Source organism: Rhinoderma darwinii, chromosome 5 (assembly GCF_050947455.1).
Source record: "Rhinoderma darwinii isolate aRhiDar2 chromosome 5, aRhiDar2.hap1, whole genome shotgun sequence".
In the NCBI taxonomy this organism is placed as follows: Eukaryota; Metazoa; Chordata; class Amphibia; order Anura; family Rhinodermatidae; genus Rhinoderma; species Rhinoderma darwinii.
Window position 1 is genome coordinate 229,282,581 of NC_134691.1, and position 21,141 is coordinate 229,303,721.

At 42.3% G+C, this 21,141-nt stretch overlaps 2 non-coding genes across 2 annotated transcripts; both read right to left on the bottom strand.

Moving 5' to 3' along the window:
- Positions 1-1,707: 1,707 nt before the first annotated feature.
- Positions 1,708-1,890, bottom strand: LOC142654432 (U2 spliceosomal RNA). The gene has a single exon (XR_012849043.1). It is a non-coding gene; the product is annotated as a U2 spliceosomal RNA (small nuclear RNA).
- Positions 1,891-8,108: 6,218 nt separating this feature from the next.
- Positions 8,109-8,300, bottom strand: LOC142653910 (U2 spliceosomal RNA). The gene has a single exon (XR_012848759.1). It is a non-coding gene; the product is annotated as a U2 spliceosomal RNA (small nuclear RNA).
- Between the last annotated feature and the right edge of the window lie 12,841 nt (positions 8,301-21,141).

The following is a 21,141-nucleotide window of genomic DNA, read 5'->3' on the forward strand; positions in this document are numbered from 1 at the left end:
GGAACATCTCCCATGTTGTACAAGATGGTAAAGGTTAGTCCATCCAAAGAAGGATTTTGCAGATTCTCCCTCAAGGCCATGTAGAGATTGTTGCATGCAGCAACAGAATTTAAAACAAGAATAAAACGTCCCACCTTAGGATCTTGAAGACACACGATGTTTTCCTTCAGAACTCCAAGCAAGCCGAAAAGAACTTCCTGCACCACGCACTTCAGAGAAAAATGATCCTGTCGTCCATCCTCCACGTCAATCCGGAAAGCATACTTAACCCGGGCCTCCCCGGTTCCAGCAAAGCGTATAGCGACGCCCATGTTGATCACCTTCGAGTCTCCTGGACAACCCCCTATAGCAGCATGCAGCATAAGCCATTTTCATGGCGATGCTGCAAGGCCGAGGGTCGACACTCAAGACTGCCCAATGACTAAGCCACGAGAGCTTAGCCAAAAGGCCGAGAAGCGATAACCCCAATGTGCCGCGCGTTGCCCGAGCCTGCCCAATACTGCTGTTCACCCCTTGCAGCGATTCAGCCTACTCCTAGGCAATTCCATGGGGCCCTGCAGGCTCACAGCTACGCGGGAGGTGAATAAAGGACGGAGAGGAAGCCAGACAGGATTTGCTTCTTTTGCTTGCACCACAATGCAGTGCTGAAAGAGGAGGAATCTACATAAAAACGCCTTCCTGGCAACGCCCAAATGCCCTCCTGCCGTGCAAATACTGGCAGCAGCAGCAGCAGTAAGTGCATGCCCACAGCCACCCCTTGTTCCTTCACACCTTGTATCAGCTTTAATCCAGTCCAGTGCTGCCTGCTGAGCAGCACTGACCAACACTGCCTGGGCCCAGGCTTTTATCTCTGAGGCCCCATTATGATGTCAGAAAGCTGGCTCTGGCTCCTCAGGGCTCCACTATGACACGTGCAAAGTTCCGTCTGAACTTTATATAAGACGGTGCGGCTCAGTCAGTCACTCAGTGTTGCCTGAGAGGGCAACACTGCAACAGCCGGCCCCCAGGCTGTCTTTTTTTTGCACAGCTAGTTGCCTCCAGGAGGCCACAAGAGGGAGACAAGGGACTGCAAAATGGAAAATAGGCATCCACCAACTTTACAGACAACTTCTCTTTGCTCCTACAACCTCCATCCTTGCACAGTTTGTTATTCTTGCAGGTAACATAGTAACAAATCCAAATTGCTGCTCTCTTTGTAGGCAAGCAAGGGTTTGTTGCAACTGTAATTCTTACTTCTTCTTGGAAATGTAGGGACCACAGTACATTCCATCACATCCATCTAGTGTACACAGGTAGATCCATTGTGGCGGGCGGGCGGGCGGCTGGCTGGCTGGCTGCTTTAATGGCTGTTTGCTGTTCCCCTACTCCACTATTTGACTGTGGTGCTGCATCAATCAGTGGCTGGCTCACGTGCAGCTCTTTAACTTACCTAAAAGGGAGGGCGGAGAGAAGACAAGGAAGGTGAATGAGCTGTTCCAATTTGAAATGCCGGAAACACAGAAACACAGACGACACAAAACAAGAGGTGGCAATCTATTCATTAATTGCATTTAATAAATGAGCTCATTATCACACATGACTGTACAAATGCATTGTCCAACAGGTGTTGAAATAATGGGATTAAAAGTGGAGATCCCTTCAGAAAGACAGAAACAATGGCAAACACAAAAAGCACTTTTGGAATCTGATTTTAGTCAACACATAAGGAAAGGGTGCACCGGTCCTGGAAATACTGCAATACCAGGTCAATGCGTGGAGTGGACAGAGCAAGCTCTATTTCCATCTCCCTGTTCTAAAAATCCATTTAATATATGGTCCCCAGATAGGGGACGTATCAGATATTAAACTAAGAACAGATTTATTTATTTTTTTAAACCCTCAGATAGGGTTGAGAGTACATACATCTATACTCTCTGTGATACTGGTACTCGTATACCTCATCACCTTGTCATCACCAGGCTTTATTACATATTCATTAATTACATAACATTTATAACATACATAATACAGGCATGAAAAAATCAATACAGGTCAACAACATCTAGCCATTTTTTGACCTTCCAGATTCCTTCCGCATCCATCCCACCCTTTTTTTTATCCCACAAAAAACAAACATAAAGTTTACCTAACACCATCCTAACACTATCATTCACACTCAATTCCTTTCTCCTATACACATAGACATTCCTCACATCCCACAAAACTTCTTTAATACACGCCAAGAACAGCCACAGTACTCTCTCCTTCACACCACCACATACACTCAACCCAAACATCAAACACTCGAAAGTCATGAAATTAACCCCCGTTAGTTCTTTACATAAAGGCCCCAACCTCTTAATAACATCTCTCGCAAACTTACAGTTCCAAAACAAATGGACAATATTTTCACACCCATTACAATTCTCTCTTGGGCATTTTTCTTCTCTCACAAGACCCCTATTTCTCTGAAATTCACGCACAGGCAACACACCATGCAAACTCTGCCATACTATTTCTCTCTGTTTGTTTGACATACCATCCATTCTAATTTTTTTCCACACCCTTTGCACATCACCACCTCTCACAGTATTTATCCCGCTCACTACTTCCTTACTCTCAATCATTCTCAAAACCACCCGTTTATTTTTCAACACATTCTTTTCAACTTCTCGCAACTCAAACTTCTCCAAGAACTTCACCACCCACTCATACCACTTGGGAATTTCACCCGACACAGGTTTATTCAAACCAGGCTGATACTATTTCAGCCTAACAAAAATTCTTCCGCCCAAATATTTAGACATACAAGACACCTTCCGATCCCTATCAATTATTACCAATAAGAATACCAACATATTAACTCCAAAATATACTTCTAAATTTGGAAAACTCATCCCACCATTTTTCCAACATTTCACCACTACCTCTCTTCTCAACCGTTCCATTTTGGAACCCCAGAAAAAAATAAATAAAACCCTATTTACTCTCCTCAAGCACATATAATCTGGTGGAAAAATCATTGCAATGTACAAAAAAATAGGCAATACCACACTTTTGATCACCACAACTTTCCCAATGAAAGAAAGGCTTCTCAACTTCCAAAAATTTAGCCTGACCTCTACTTTCTTTTTTGCATCCTCCTAACTTTCCCTCCCATCTAATTTATCATCAAATTTAACCCCTAAGATCTTAATAGGACCAGTCACTTTATTAACTCCCACATCATCTGACATCTCCCTGCTACCAAAACATTTGCATTCACTCTTCAACCAATTGACCTTAAAGGCAGATGCTCCACAAAAAATAGACACTAACAACTTAACTCTCTTCACCGAACATTCAGAATCACACACCACACACACATCATCCATATAACCACTCACCTTTACTTGTCTTCCATCACTACCGGGCAAAAAAACTCCCCTTACTACTTTGTCACGCCTAATAAGACAAAGCAACGGCTCTATTGCGCAAATAAAGACAACAGGTGACAGTGGACATCCCTGTCTAACACCAGAGCAAACATTCACTCTCCTTCCTAAACTTCCATTTACAAGCACACTACTATATATTCCCTGATACAAACTTCTCACCCTTCCAACAAAATCACTCGGAAACCCCATACGTAACAATACTCTGAACAAGAAATTATGTGCCAACCTATCGTACGCCTTCTCAAAATCTAGAGACAGCACAAACACATCCTTCTTTCTACTCTTACAATCCCACAGACAATCTCTCAACAAACACAGACACTCTTGGATACGACGCCCAGGCACAGCACAGAACTGATCATCCCCCACTACACTCTCAACAACACTCTTCATCCTATTTGCAATAATTTTTGCATATATTTTATAGTCACAATTAAGTAGACTTATTGGACGCCAATTTTTCAAGTTTCTTATATCCCCTTTCTTTGGGATCAAGACCACCACACCACTCTTCATACCCTTTGCAATTTCCATATGCTCCCACATATATTCACACACTCTCACAACATCCTTCCCTATGACCTTCCACATCACACGATAAAATTCTATTGGCAAACCATCCTCTCCAGGCGTCTTATTTGCTGCCATTCTCTCCACCACTTCCCATACTTCCTCACTAGACACCTTACGCATAATCATCTCTTTCTCACTCTCCCCAAGCTTATTTTCTAACACACTCAAAACTTCACTCTCCAAATTCTCATCCCTCCATTTCACCGCATACAAATCTTCATAAAACTTTGCAATCTCCTCACTCACCTCATCACCGCACACTTCACTTCCATCTTCTTTCAAAACAACCTCAATTGCTGGTTTCTTTGAAAAAACTTTCTTAAAGAAGAAACGCGAACACTTCTCATCCTGTTCCATTTTATCCATCTTTGCTCTGAAAATAATGTTCCTCCCCTTTTCAGACAAAATTTTTTTAATTTCCCTTCTTACACCCACAATTTCATCCTCAACATCCATTCCTTCCTCTCTCAATCTATACAGAAACCTCAATCTTGAATTCAGTCTGACATAATTTCTCCTTCTAATTGTACCTGCTTTATATCCAACAGTTTTGAAAAAGGACTTTGTCTTACATTTCACCCACTCCCACCACAAAAGTATATCTCCAAATTCACTTTGTTTTTCACTCCACACTGCATACAACCGTTCATACTGCTCCCTCACATCCACACTATCTAGATGACTTATGTTGAGCTTCCACAATCCTCTCCCATACGTACCACTCATCCCTACATCAACCCCACAGAACAATGCATCATGGTCCGAATGCATTACAGGCTTCTGTCTATAACTTACTGACTTCACATTTTCAGACAGTAAACAATAATCTAATTTGGAGTGGATACCCCCTCTATCAGAATGATATGTTTTTAATTCTGGGTCAATTTTACACAGATTCTGAATATCCCCCAACCTAAAATCACAAATTAAATCAGACAAAATTTTCCCAGACACATCAAAAGAACGTTTAGACAGATCACAATTCATATCCCCAATAATGATAACAGGCATTCTACCCTGAACATAAAATTTCATTTTTTCAAATAATGCTGCCCTTTCATTTTTATTTGCGGACGCGTAAACATTAATTAATTTAAATTTCACATTATTATATTTTAATATTGCGGATACACACCTCCCCATCTCTACTACAATGTAACTATCTAGAGTAATTTCTTTAGATTTTATCAAAAGTCCCACCCCATCATTTTTATTACTCACACTTCCAGACCACACCGCACTCCCACACTGCCATTCGTCAGGACTTATCACACATTCAATGCCACACTCCTGCAAACAAAAAATAGACGCATTTTCCTGCCTAAGAAAACTTAAAATTGCAGTTCTCCTAGCCTTGTTCTTAAAGACCCTCACATTCTGTGAACAAATAATAAAACTCATTGCACCAAAAAGTCAGCAGTTCCCAGTTATTGCCTTACCATACCCAGGCTCTGACTTCCTCACTTCCTGCAAGACTCTGAGGAAAAATAAACTTTACAGGCATATTAAACACCAAAACTTAAACATAACAAAAAGCTTATACAGTTGCATAACTTTTAGCCACTTTAATCAGAATCTGGGTCCTGTGCCTGTAACGCATCAAACGGGTTTTTGTCAGCTTCAGAGACCGCCTCCGAACTCGTCTCACCACCATTTTTTTTGGCGGATCTTCTTCTTCTTTTGGTCTCCACTTGTACAAACTCATCACTGTCTTCGTTCTCATTTTTTTGTTTCCCACCACCCTCCCTGTGACACAAACTAGTCTCATTGCTTGATGAGAACATCTCAATGTTCGCCGGATCCGAGGGGTGAACTGGACTCACAACTCCGTCAATTACCTCCTCCAGTTGGCGGATAACGTCCTCCATTTGTGTTTCCTCCACAATATTGGGCACTGCAGGTTCTACCGCTGCTGCAACATCCTCGGCTGCATTTTCCTCTCTGGCCACTTCTCTCTGGACTCTCTCCATTTCTCTTTCCACTTCAGCCTCACTCTGTCTGGAGGCCGCCTCCCTTCCAATTTGCATATTTCTGCTCCACGCCTCCTCCCTCCTTTGTATGACAGCTGGGCAATCTCTGTACAGGTGGGTGTCGGCTCCACACAAATCACACACTCTGCCTTGGGTGCAACTTCCAGCATGGTGTCCAACTTTCTTGCAGTTTCTGCACACCTGGCCCTTCTCACAACTATCTTTTGTGTGGCCAAACTGAAAACAATTGCGGCAAAAGGTTGGCTGTCCAGCATAGGTGATATAGCCCCTGAACCCTGCAACAGAGAAATTTGCAGGAGGGTGCATGAAGCCTCCCACACAGGTAGAGTCCATTCTGAAGCGGACAAAATATCTGAGCTTGCAATTATAAATTCCCAACACATTGGTGAGTTTGTCCCCACCACGCACATGTTCACAATACTGCTTTAGAAAGTTCTCTATCAGGTCCACACTTGTGTAGGGGTTGTACACATGGACAACAACCATTTTCTCTTGTAGCCCAAACAACGGTGTTACTTTGATTCCATCCAGCAGTGAGTCATTTGCATATGTTCTCAGCCACTCAAAGACATGCAGACACCTTCCCCCATTCTCAAAAGTAACTTCATATATACCTCTGCGTGGGAACTCGTTCACACTAAAGATTTCCTCCTTCTGGATTTTCCTCATCATGATGTCCCGAACCAGGTACACAACATTATTCTTTAGCATGTCCGTGGGACTCACCTCCAAACGAATGGTATTTTTTCCAGCCATGATGCACCTGTCAGTCCTTGGACCACAGAAATCGAGATTCCTCCTGCTCCAGAAGTCGCCCAAGTACTCACACCCTCAGCTACGTCAGGACGAACCTTGATCGTAGCCAAAAGGCCGAGAAGCGATAACCCCAACGTGCCGCGCGTTGCCCGAGCCTGCCCGATACTGCTGTTCACCCCTTGCAGCGATTCAGCCTACTCCTAGGCAATTCCATGGGGCCCTGCAGGCTCACACACTCACAGCTACGCGGGAGGTGAATAAAGGACGGAGAGGAAGCAAGACAGGATTTGCTTCTTTTGCTTGCACCACAATGCAGTGCTGAAAGAGGAGGAATCTACATAAAAACGCCTTCCTGGCAACGCCCAAATGCCCTCCTGCCGTGCAAACACTGGCAGCAGCAGCAGTAAGTGCATGCCCACTGCCACCCCTTCTCCTTTCACACCTTCTATCAGCTTTAATCCAGTCGGGTGCTGCCTGCTGAGCAGCACTGACCAACACTGCCTGGGCCCAGGCTTTTATCTCTGAGGCCCCATTATGATGTCAGAAAGCTGGCTCTGGCTCCTGAGGGCTCCACTATGACACGTGCAAAGTTCCGTCTGAACTTTATATAAGACGGTGCGGCTCAGTCAGTCACTCAGTGTTGCCTGAAAGGGCAACACTGCAACAGCCGGCCGCCAGGCTGTCTTTTTTTGCACAGCTAGTTGCCTCCAGGAGGCCACAAGAGGGAGACAAGGGACTGCAAAATGGAAAATAGGCATCCACCAACTTTACAGACAACTTCTCCTTGCTCCTACAACCTCCATCCTTGCACAGTTTGTTATTCTTCTAGGTAACATAGTAACAAATCCAAATTGCTGCTCTCTTTGTAGGCAAGCAAGGGTTTGTTGCAACTGCAATTCTTACTTCTTCTTGAAATGTAGGGACGACAGTACATTCCATCACATCCATCTAGTGTACACAGGTAGGTCCATTGTGGCGGGCAGGCGAGCGGGCGGCTGGCTGCTTTAATGGCTGTTTGCTGTTCCCCTACTCCACTCCACTATTTGACTGTGGTGCTGCATCAATCAGTGGCTGGCTCAGGTGCAGCTCTTTAACTTACCTAGGAGGGAGGGCGGGCGGAGAGAAGACAAGGAAGGTGAATGAGCTGTTCCTATTTGAAATGCCAGAAACACAGACGACACAAAACAAGAGGTGGCAATCTATGAATTAATTGCATTTAATAAATGAGCTCATTATCACACATGACTGTACAAATGCATTGTCCAACAGGTGTTGAAATAATGGGATTAAAGGAGATGTGCAATGTGTAAGACAAAAACAATGGCAAACACAAAAAACACTTTTGGAATCTGATTTTAGTAAACACATAAGGAAAGGGTGCACCGGTCCTGGAAATACTGCAATACCAGGTCAATGCGTGGAGTGGACAGAGCAAGCTCTATTTCCATCTCCCTGTTCTAAAAATCCATTTAATATATGGTCCCCAGATAGGGGACGTATCAGATATTAAACTGATAAGAACAGATAAGGTTTCAACAAAGTTTTTTATTGGCAAAAAGAATATATTTTACAGACTTTTTTAAAAAATTGAAACCACAAGATAAAATCAATGGCATAATACATAAATATTCATACATTTAAATGAATACAAAAGTAATAATAATAAGACCAGTAATACGGATGTTATAATAAAAGTACAGAACAATAGCAGGATAAAATTTATACAGAGCATAAAAGACATAAAAGAATAAAACCATTTTTATTTACAATGTTATGGTATTCCACATTTGCAAACACCACATGGATGTTGCTTCTTTTACCCCTAAGATAATAAATATACATTTCACTTAGGGCATATTTCACACAATTTTTAACGTCAATAAAATCATGTTTAAAAAGCAGAATGTTCCTAACCTTCCAGATGGCATTCTTAAAACAGTTTAAAATGATCCAACAGACCATTTGCTGTTTAAAACTTGGGCAGTTAAAAAGACCATAAAACACGTATTCAAATTTAAGATCTTTAAGACCGCAGGCCCATTTCAGCAATGGGCCTACCTTCCTCCAAACCTCCTGTGAATATGGGCAGTTCCAAAACAGGTGCATTACCGTCTCGTCGTCACCACACCTGTCTCTCGGGCACTTGGCTCTCGCCACCAGTCCTCGCCTATGCTGGAATTCACGGGTAGGGAGGCACTGGTGAACAATTGCCCAGGCAAGGTCCTTGTGCACATTTGCCATAAATTTTCCGAAAACGTTTCGCCACACCACCTTGGACCTTGCCTGTGAGAAATTTGAAACTGCCAGTGTATCTTCCTGCCGCCTACAGCAGAGTGACACTTTTTTCTGGTCCCCCAATATGTCAGGCTCCAATTCTTGGAGACCTAGGAGCCTGACAGTTTTTTCGAGCACCGCATATTGTTTTGGGGGACACAGAAGTACAGGAGAATTCAAAGGGACACGAAACCATCGTTTAAAAATCATGCCCGTAGCGTACTTTAAAAAGTAGCTAAAAATGCCATCAGAACTATACATTTTAAAACAGAAGCAAAAGTATTTAATGTAAAAGAAGTTAAAAAGGTTAGGAACATCTCTCCCGCCATTGTCCTTACATCTGTACATAAAATCACGTTTTAGTTTTTCCATTTTGGAACCCCATAAAAACATAAAACAGATCCTGGTCACTTTTTTAATATATAAAATTGTTGGAGGAAAAACCATAGCTACATAAAGCATTATAGGTAATAAAACTGATTTAATTATTAAAACTTTTCCCTCCATGGTGAGATTTCTCAAATTCCACATTAAAACCTTTTTTCCCATTTTGGCAATTACTGAATCCCAATTGGGTCTCCCATCGTTTTCTTGATTAAAAACAATTCCTAAAATTTTTATCTGATCCTGCTGCATGTTAACTCGTGGTGTCACAGAGGAATCCCATGCACCAGTATAAAAACAGTCACACTTATCAACATTTAATTTAAAACCAGAGGCTTCACAAAAAAAGCTGGTGTTCCTCAATGCCCTTCTCATAGAAGCGGCGTCTGGGCATAGGACGGTGGCGTCATCCATATAGCCTAAGATTTTTACCTGGTTCCCCCTTCCTCCAGGTATGGGCACGCCTCTGATGACTTTATCATCTCTTATTAGGGTGAACAGAGGTTCTATGGCACAAATAAAAAGGAGCGGAGATAACGGGCACCCCTGTTTCACCCCTGATAAAAGAGGAACACCTTTAGTTAAAAATCCGTTGATAGAAATTTGGCTAAAACAGGATCGATATAAAAGCTTAATACGTGTTAAAATAATTTCAGGAACAGCCATCTTTTTAAGAACCATAAAAAGATATTCATGGGAGACCCGGTCAAAAGCCTTCTCAAAATCTAAGGATAAAATAGCAAGACTTTGACCCCTTTCTTTAAAATACCAAATGACGTCACGTAAAATATTCAGGGACTCAGTAATTGACCTCCCAGGTACCCCACATACCTGGTTTGGATGGATTAATTTATGAATAAAAGGTTTAAAACGGATTGTTATTAGTTTAGCTAAAATTTTACAATCAACGTTTAAAAGAGTAATAGGACGCCAGTTTTTTAACTGGTCCTTCTCACCTTTTTAAAAAATTAAGGACACAATCCCCCTCCTCCAGGAAGGGGGCAGCTCTTCAGTAATAAAAACTTCCTTATATAATAAAAACATGTCATTCTTTAAAATTTCCCAAAAAGCATGATAAAATTCGATGGGCAGACCATCTTCCCCAGGAGCTTTCCCATTAGAAAAACTTTTAAAAGCAAATAAAAGTTCCTCCAAAGTAATATTACGGGATAAAACTTCCTGGTCTAAAATATCTAGCTTGACATCAAGGGAATTAAGAACATGTTCTAAAAAGGAAGGATCAATATTTTTCTTATTAAAAAGAGATTGGTAGAAATTAAAAGCAGAATTTAAAATGCCAACCATAGTGGTTTCTCCTTCAAGGTTTAAAATGACATCTCGTTTATCCATTACCTTTTTGAAGAAGAACCGGGAACACTCGCCATCCTCGAGGTGCTTTACATGTGAACTAAAAATTATTTGTTTCCCTTTCTCTTTTATGGCATGTTTTATTTCCGCTTTAACCCCTTGAGTACCCAGCTCATTTTGGCCTTGAGGACCAGACCCATTTTTTCAAATCTGACATGTATCACTTTATGTGGTAATAACTCCGGAATGCTTTTACCTATCCAATTGATTCTGAGATTGTTTTCTCGTGACACATTGGACTTTAGTTTAGTGCAAAAATTTGGTCGATAAATTCATTGCTTATTTGTGAAAAACACCAACATTTAGCGAAAATATGAAGAAATTATGATTTTTCCCATTTTAAATGTATCTGCTTGTAAAACAGATAGTAATACCACACAAAATAGTTACCAATTAACATCTCCCATATGTCTACTTTATGTTTGCATCGTTTTTTGAACATCCTTTTATTTTTCTATGACCTCACAAGGCTTAGAACTTTAGCAGCAATTTCTCATATTTTTAAGAAAATTTCAAAAAGCGATTTTTTCAGGGACGAGTTCAGTTCTGAAGTGGTTTTGAGTGCCCTATATATTAGAAACCCCCATAAAACACCCCATTTTGAAAACTGCACCCCTCAAAGTATCCAAAACAGCATTCAGAAAGTGTTTCAACTCTTTAGGTGTTTTACAGGAATTGAAGGAAAGTAGAGCTGAAATTTTCAAATTTCATTTTTTTTTACAAAATTCATATGTAATACATTTTCTTCTGTACCACAGAAGGTTTTACCTGAGAAACGCAACTCAATATTTATTGCCCAGATTCTGCAGTTTTTAGAAATATCCCACATGTGGCCCTAGTGTGATAATGGACTGAAACACAGGCCTCAGAAGCAAAGGAGCACCTCTTGGATTTTGGGGCCTCCTTTTTTCAGAATATATTTTAGGCACCATGTCAGGTTTGAAGAGGTCTTGTGGTGCCAAAACAGTGGAAACCCCCAAAAGTGACCCCCATTTAATAAAACTACACCCCTCAGGGAATTTATCTAGGGGTATAGTTAGCATTTTGACCCCACAGGTATTTTGCTATATTTTCTGGAGTTAGTCTGTGAAAATGAAAATCTACTTTTTTTCTGGAAAAACGTAAAAATTTCTAATTTTTGCAAGAAATAAAGGAGAGAAAGCACCCCAACATTTGTAAAGCAATTTCTCGCGATTACGGAAATACCCCATATGTGGTAATAAACTGCTGTTTGGACCCACAGCAGGGCTCAGAAGGGAAGGAGCACCATTTGGATTTTGGAGCTCTGATTTTACTGGAATGGTTTTCAGTGCCGTGTCACGTTTGCAACGCCCTGGAGGGACCTAAACAGTGGAATCCCCCCAAAAGTGACCCCATTTTGGAAACTATACCCCTCAAGGAATTTTTCTAGTGGTATAGTTAGCATTTTGACCCCACAGGTTTTTTGCTGAATTTATTGGAATTAGTCTGTGAAGATGAAAAGATACTTTTTTTTGGAAAAAACACCGAATTTTCTAATTTTTATAAGGAATAAAGGAGAAAAAGCACCTCAACATTTGTAAAGCAATTTCTCCTGGAAATACCCCATTATGTGGTAATAAACTGATGTTTGGACCCATGGCAGGGCTCAGAAGGGACGGAGCACCATTTGGATTTTTACAGCTCAGATTTTGCTGAATTGGTTTCTGGGGGCCATGTCGCATTTGCAGAGTCCCTGAAGTACCAGTACAGTAGAAATTCCCCAGATGTGATCCCAATTTGGAGACTATACCCCTGAAAGAATTAAATTAGAGGTGTAGTGAGCATTTTGAGCCCTCAGGTGTTTTATAGATTTTATTAGAATTGGTCCGTGAAAATGAAAACATTTTTTTTTTCCAATAACCTGTAGATTTAGCTCAGAATTTTTCATTTCCACAAGGAATACAGGAGAAAAGACACCCCAAAATGTGTTACACAATTTCTCCTGATTACGGAAATACCCCATATGTGGTTGTAAACGGCTATTTGGACATACGGCAAGGGTCTAAACGGAAAAAGTGCAATTTCGTTTTTGGAGTGGAGATTTTACAAAATTTGTTTTTGACGCCATGTTGCATTGCGCTGAGGTACGAGTACAGTGAAAACTCCCGAGAAGTGACCCGATTTAGGAAACTACACCCCTCAAGGAATTCATCTAGAAGTGTAGTGAGCATTTTGACCCCCAAAGGTTTTGCAGAAATTAGTGCACAGTGGATGTTGCAGATTGAAAATTGACATTTTCCACAGATATGCTATTTCAGTGCCCAATGCGTTGGGCCCAGCTTGTACCACTGGAGACATACGCCCCATAAATTGTTCAGCGGTTCTCCAGAGTACGGTAATACCCCATATGTGGTCATAAACCGCTGTTTGGGCACACTGCCAGGCCCAGAAGGAGCGCCATTTGGCTTTTGGAGCGCAGATTTTGCTTGGTAGTAGTTTTGTTTAGTGTTTTACTGGTGTTTCAGTTTATAATGTGGGGGTATATGTAATCTGTGCGGAGTACATACATTTTTTGCGTGACACACTGTCGTTTTTATTGGTACCATGTTTGGCTACGCGCGACTTTTTGATCACTTTTTATTCCATTTTTTTGGAAACGTGACTAAAAAAGGAAATTCTGCCATTCTTTTTTATGGTATTTTTTTTACGGTGTTCACCGTGCGGGATAAATAATACGATATTTTTTTAGGTCAGGCCGATACGAACGCGGCGATACCTATTATGTCTAGTTTTTGTCTTTTTTTTCATTTTTTTTCTAATTATAAAGGGCTTGATCAGGGAAACAAGGCGATTATTGTTTTTATTATGTAAAACTTGTATTTATTTATTTATCTAAAACTTTTTTTTTACTTTTTTTCACTTTTTATTTTACACATACTAGGGGACTGGAAGATCTGATCTTCTGATCCCCTGTACAATACACTGCACTACTTCTGTATGTACTGATGTAGTGCAGTGTATTGTAACTGTCACTTTACAACTGACAGTTGAGCCTATTACGTCCTGCCTTGGGCAGGACCTAATAGGCTCCCGTACCTGGCAACCAGGAAGCCGTTGCTAGGCTTCCTGGTTGCCATTGCAACCATCAGAACCCCGCGATTTTTCGCGGGGGGGCAATGGGGTGCAGAGGGAGCCCCCTCCCTCTGTATCAATCACTTAAATGCCGCTGTCGCTATTGACAGCGGCATTTAAGGGGTTAAACTACAGCGATCGGAGAGGACAGTGATCGCTGTAGTTGCAGTGGGATGTCGGCTGTATATTACAGCCGACATCCGATGGAGATGGAGCGAGCACAGCTCCTGTGCCCGCTTCATCCTCAGGGCGTTACTATACGCCCATTTTCGGGAAGGGGTTAATAAAAAGTGTTTTGTTTTTTTTTACACCGCTTTCTCTGATCTCCTCACGTATCTCACAGAAGTGAGGAGATCAGAGAAAGTGACAGGAGCTTTCTCCTGCAGACGACGTCACAGACGGCTGTGATTGGTCAGTCTTCAGAGACTGACCAATCACAGCAATCGCCGGCATTGGGGACTGCTAATTGGTCCCCAGGCCGGTAGCAGAGACGGTTAGCTGTCAATGACAGCTGCCGCCGCTGTTCTGTCACTATGTGATTTCACATAGTGACAGTTTATTCCTGCGCCGTAATAGTACGTCGAAGGTACGCTGGAATAAGCGGCCAGCGACGTACTATTACGTCAAAGGTACGCAAGGGGTTAAGACTTAAAATGTCATCATCAACATCCATACCAATCTCTTTCAATTTAAAAAGTACATGTAAACGTTTAAGAACATAAAACCATTGTTTTTTCTCTTTTGCTTTCTTCTTACCTGCTCGAATAAAAAAAGCTCTGATTTTGGGTTTAATGCCCTCCCACCAGTGTAGCATAGGCTGACTGGGCGCTCTATGGGACTGCCAACACTGGTAGGTCCGCACAAACTCCTCTTTAATGATGGGGTCCTCCAGGAGCGTGGTGTTTAGTCTCCAGGGACCCCTACAAGCTTTTTGCTCCCCCTCTAGCTCCAGGTGCACCGAAAGGAGCTTGTGATCAGATAAAATATTTGTTAAAAGCAAACATTTTTTGGGGATAAAACTATTAGAAGTGAAAATAAAATCAATTCTGGAGCTCACTCTTCCATTGGACCAGGTTGGGCCTGGGTCCGCAGGCAAGAGTTCCCTCCAGCAATCTTTCAATTTAAAATCACCAATAAAATTCTTGAGCAGGTAAGAAGTACGGTCAATTTTTCGATTAAAATCTCCACCCTGCCGGTGTTCTCCATCTCGTACACAGTTAAAATCACCACCCACCAGCAGGGGGGTAGACCCAACACAAAACAATGGTAAAATCTCTAATAGTTCTGCCCTCTCCTGTTTGGTAGGAGGGGCATAAACGTTTAAAACACTAATTAAAATTCCATTAAAAAGCAAATGTATTAAAATAGCTCTGCCGGGCATGATTTCAGTCACTGTTTGGATGGAGATAAAACAACCTCGGCAGAGCAATCCAACCCCCGCAGAGCGACAGTCATTTCCACCAGACCAGACTGAGGGGCCTAGTTTCCAGTCCATCTTTAGATCTTTATAGTCCAAGTCATTAGGGATTCCACATTCCTGTAGCAGGCAAAGGTCAAAGTCCACAGTCTCTAAAAATGAAAATAAAGCAGTCCTGCGGACAGGGCTCTTTAGGGACCTCACATTTAGTGAGGCGACTTTGATAGGAACCAACATAGTCTTAGTTGAGGTCAGAGTCCGAACCAGAAGAGTCGTACTCTGAGATCAGCTGCGAGTCTGGACCCCCTTTTTGAGGGGTCAATAAATCTTGGATGTTGGTAGGGTCAGAGCCAGATACGTGGGCGGCTCCAACCCCCACACTGCTCTCATCCGAACTCCGATAGCCAGCTTTCCTCCGAACTCTGGACTCCTCTTCCTCTCGCTGTCTCTTTGCAGAATGGCTCCTATCCATCTCCTCGAAGTCGCTCTCACCCATCTCTGGCCCCTGGCTGAAGATATCGCTGATATCCTTACTGGGCAGCTGCACAGGGGCCTGTGAGGTCCCATCACTCTTGGCAACCTTTGCCTGCTTACGGGGAGCCTTCATCGCAAGCCCCTCCACAACCGCAGTGGAGGAACTTTGCTCCGACCCCCCCGTTGACCGGTAATGGTCAAAACGAGGCTCCAATCCAGCATATTTTAGGGTTTTCTTAATGGAGCCCTCGTCTGACACAGAGTGTCTCCGCTCCATGCCCACACTCTTGGGACAGGCGTCAGGTCCTACTGCAGAACCTACGGAGCCACGACGCCTGTCGCTAACCACTGCCTCAACAGGGTCCACTGCAGGCGGAGCAGAGGACCTGTTTGCAGAGGTGCCGGTCAACTTATGTCCAGCAGAGTCAGAATTCCTCCTGCTCTGCCTGGACCCGGTGGAATCCCTATGGCCGTCCCTCGAGGCTGACATCGGTGGGCCCCCCGATGGAGCTGTGAAGGACTTTGGCCTGGACCCCTCAGTCGTCAATGCTCGTTTTGGGGCATTACCAGCGGCGTCTGCACATGTTGCAAACTGCCGCTCTGGCCCTGGTCTGGGTGGCCCAGATTTCGCTCTGTGGGGGCAATCTTTAAAAGCATGCCCAGTCATGCCGCACAGATTGCACAACACCTCGGAACTGCATTTTGCCGCCACGTGTCCAACCTGGCCACACCTGTTACACTGCACCACATGGGGCCGGTCACAATGTTCTCTGGTGTGGCCATATCTCAAGCAGTTCCGGCAGGCTATTGGCATCTGGGGGTAAAATAAGAATCCTCGATTCTTCCCAATGGCAAAGTTCTGGGGTGGGTGATGTAAGCCTCCAATGCCATTGGGATCCTGGCAGAACTTCACCCAATATTTCCTTTTGCCATTCCAGAAGCTCTGGGTGTTCAAGATTTTGTGTGAGAAGCGGACCTCCCTGCAGTAACGACTGAGGAAGGTTTCAATGTCACACTCTGAGACAAATGGACTGAACATGCACAACACGAGCGGGACTTCTTCCTCCCCGTAGAGGAATAAAAAGTTCAGTCCATTTAGCCGCTCCTCACTCTGGTCCGCATCAGACAGTCTTTTGTGCATGTTATCGCAACATGCCGCGGCCGTAAAGGATATGGTGTACCGACCGCGGCTTTCCTGGTCGTTGAGACACAGGATGTCCGCCCGCTTGAGCCCCAGGAAGTCCAGCAGAATCACCTCCACAATGAAGCGAAGGTTCTTCCGCTGGCGATGGCCTTCTTCCACCTCGATGCGGACGGACTGGCGCAACCGGGTGTCCCCGGATGCGAATCCAAACGTAAATGGCATTTTTCAGTGCCTGGGGGCTAAGCCTGTCCCTTATAGCAGCAAGGGCTCAGATTCCACAATTAAGTGGAACCCTCCCCCAAGGCCAAGGATTAGGGTACCCCAGACACCTACGAAGCCGATAAACGCCCTCGGAACGCTCTTAGAAAAACGCCTCAAGGCCGGTTGACCTTTTGGGTAAGGCGCGATCGCAACTCGTTGTCCGGGGGCTAAGCCCACTCCCCAAATAGCAGCAAGGGGGTGAAGTCTCTCTGTGAAAAGAGACGATCCCCCAAGGCCAAGGAGCAGGGTACCCCGGACACCTCCCAACAAAACCAGATGCAGAAATTTTGATTTGGCTGTACCACAACGATACAAAACCGTTTATTCAAATTTCAAAGATTTACATACAGGTGCAAATACATTAATTGATCAATTCCAATCATTAAAATGCCATTTTACATATGCAGAGGCATCTTTTTGTTTATCAAGTAACAGGTATAAATACATCTCACTTAAAATCATCCCATATACACTACCGTTCAAAAGTTTGGGGTCACCCAGACAGTTTTGTGTTTTCCATGAAAACTCGCACTTATATTTATCAAATGAGTTGCAAAATGACTAGAAAATATAGTCAAGACATTGACAAGGTTAGAAATAATGATTTTTATTTGAAATAATAATTTCCTCCTTCAAACTTTGCTTTCGTCAAAGAATGCTCCATTTGCAGCAATTACAGCATTGCAGACCTTTGGCATTCTAGCTGTTAATTTGCTGAGGTAATCGGGAGAAATTTCACCCCATGCTTCCAGAAGCCCCTCCCACAAGTTGGATTGGCCTGATGGGCACTTCTTGCGTACCATACGGTCAAGCTGCTCCCACAACAGCTCTATGGGGTTGAGATCTGGTGACTGCGCTGGCCACTCCATTACAGATAGAATACCAGCTGCCTGCTTCTTCCCTAAATAGTTCTTGCATCATTTGGAGGTGTGCTTTGAGTCATTGTCCTGTTGTAGGATGAAATTGGCTCCAATCAAGCGCTGTCCACAGGGTATGGCATGGCGTTGCAAAATGGAGTGATAGCCTTCCTTATTCAAAATCCCTTTTACCTTGTACAAATCTCCCACTTTGCCAGCACCAAAGCAACCCCAGACCATCACATTACCTCCACCATGCTTGACAGATGGCGTCAGGCACTCTTCCAGCATCTTTTCAGTTGTTCTGCGTCTCACAAATGTTCTTCTGTGTGATCCAAACACCTCAAACTTCGATTCGTCTGTCCATAACACTTTTTTCCAATCTTTCTCTGTCCAATGTCTGTGTGCTTTTGCCCATATTAATCTTTTCCTTTTATTAGCCAGTCTCAGATATGGCTTTTTCTTTGCCACTCTGCCCTGAAGGCCAGCATCCCGGAGTCGCCTCTTCACTGTAGACGTTGACACTGGCGTTTTGCGGGTACTATTTAATGAAGCTGCCAGTTGAGGACATGTGAGGCGTCTATTTCTCAAACTAGACACTCTAATGTACTTGTCTTGTTGCTCAGTTGTGCAGCGGGGCCTCCCACTTCTCTTTCTACCCTGTTAGAGCCTGTTTGTGCTGTCCTCTGAAGGGAGTAGTACACACCGTTGTAGTAAATCTTCAGTTTCTTGGCAATTTCTCGCATGGAATAGCCTTCATTTCTAAGAACAAGAATAGACTGCCGAGTTTCACATGAAAGCTCTCTTTTTCTAGCCATTTTGAGAGTTTAATCGAACCCACAAATGTAATGCTCCAGATTCTCAACTAGCTCAAAGGAAGCTCAGTTTTATAGCTCCTCTAAACAGCAAAACTGTTACAGCGGTGCTAACATAATTGCACAAGGGTTTTCAAGTGTTTTCTAATCATCCATTAGCCTTCTAACACAGTTAGCAAACACAATGTACCATTAGAACACTGGAGTGATGGTGGCTGGAAATGGGCCTCTATACACCAATGTAGATATTGCATTAAAAACAAGACGTTTGCAGCTAGAATAGTCATTTAGCACATTAACAATGTATAGAGTGTATTTCTGATTAATTTAATGTTATCTTCATTGAAAAAAACTGTGCTTTTCTTGCAAAAATAAGGAAATTTCTAAGTGACCCTAAACTTTTGAACAGTAGTGTACATCATCCACCGACAAGATATCCTTTTTAAAAAGTAAAATGTTCCGTGCCTTCCAGAGAGCTGCCTTCACACAGTTGATGATCCTCCATGCCGTCCATCTATTTTGCATACAATCACAATCTATCTGTCCATATAGAATCACATAATCGTTTAACGTTTTAATCTTGCTCCATATAGTCTTTGAGAAAGCGCAAGTCCATAAAAGATGAAAGACTTTTTTCTTCTTGGTGGCATCCCTCTCTTGGGCATACGGCAGTGTTTGATAGTCTTCTTCTGTGCTGAAAAGAACGGCATGGCAGGCAACTGTGGACGCAGCTCCAGGCTAGATCTTTCTGGGAATTAAAAAGATAATAACAATTCATCATTCTCCATATGTTTTTACATTGTATTTCATTAAAATTACCAATAATACATACTTCAGTGGATTTTAAAATAAACTTAGTTAACACTTTGCCATTCATTAAGACCTCTGTTTTTACCTTAGTGAGATTAAAAAGGACAACAATTTTCTCAAAAATGTCATAAATATATGGTGTGTCAAAACTATACGGATGCTTGAGATCAGTTTTAAACCAACCGAGACGCCTCATACAATTCCCCAAATTATATTTTAAAAAGAAGGACCAATAGTTTTCTTTAAAAAAAATCCTAAAGCATAATGAAAAAAATGTAGTATATAAGAAAACTCTAAAATCAGTAAAATCCTTTCCTCCTTTTTCTTTGGGTTTAAAAACAGTTTCTCTTTTTAATTTTTCCATTTTTGAGTTCCAAAAAAAGGTGAAGCATGCTTTTTGTAATTTACATAGAACTCGAGGGGGGAAGACCAAGCTCAGATATAAAATCAAGGGCAGGATCACAATTTTAATAATAAGCACTTTGCCCTCCATAGTCAGCTCTCGTAATCTCCATATGCACAACTTCTGGTTCACTTTTTGCATAATCCCCTCCCAGTTTTCCGTTACATCATTGTATTCATTAAAATATACACCTAAAATCTTCACTTTTTCTACAGTTGGAACTTCAATGTCACTCATGTCTATTGCACCTATCTTTAAAATGTCACATTTATTAAAATTAACTTTAAAACCTGATGCACAGCAGAAATTGTTAATTAGTTTTAAAGACTTCTTTAGTGATATGTTGTCTTTACAGGTTATGGCGACATCATCCATATAACTTGCTACCTTGGCTTCTATACCTTTGCTCCCAGGGAGAGATACTCCACGAATATCATGCATAAAAGGGGTTCAAGAGCACAGATAAAAAGTAGGGGTGATAGGGGGCAGCCTTGTTTCACACCGGACCTGAGGGGAACAGCCTGGGACTTAAAACCATTAATTAAAATTCTACTTTGACAGTTATCGTAAAATGCCTTTAAAGAATTTAAAAAATTCCCTGGTATGCCCATCTTTCCTAAAACATTAAATAAAAACTGGTGTGAGACCCTATCAAATGCTTTTTCAAAGTCTACCATTAAAATTGCCAAGTTGCTTTTCCTGCTGTTTGCGTCATCTATCAGATCTTTTATGAGGTTTAGGTTTTCCCATATACTCCTACCTGGGATTCCACATACTTGGTTTGGATGAATAAGCGTCTCAATCACGTTTTTTAATCTGTTTGCACAGATCTTGGCCATTACCTTATAATCACAATTTAGGAGTGTAATCGGCCTCCAATTCTTGATCTCCTCCTTATTACCTTTTTTATACAATAAAGAAACGTCACCCATTTTCCAAGATTCTGGTAAAATTTTTGAGTTAAAAGCTTCTAAAAGGAGAGATAAAAGATCATCCTTTAAAACCTCATAAAACGTTCTATAAAATTCAATTGGTACCCCATCAGCTCCTGGAACTTTACCCAACTTAAAACTATTTATGGTATCCAGTATTTCTTTTTCTGTAA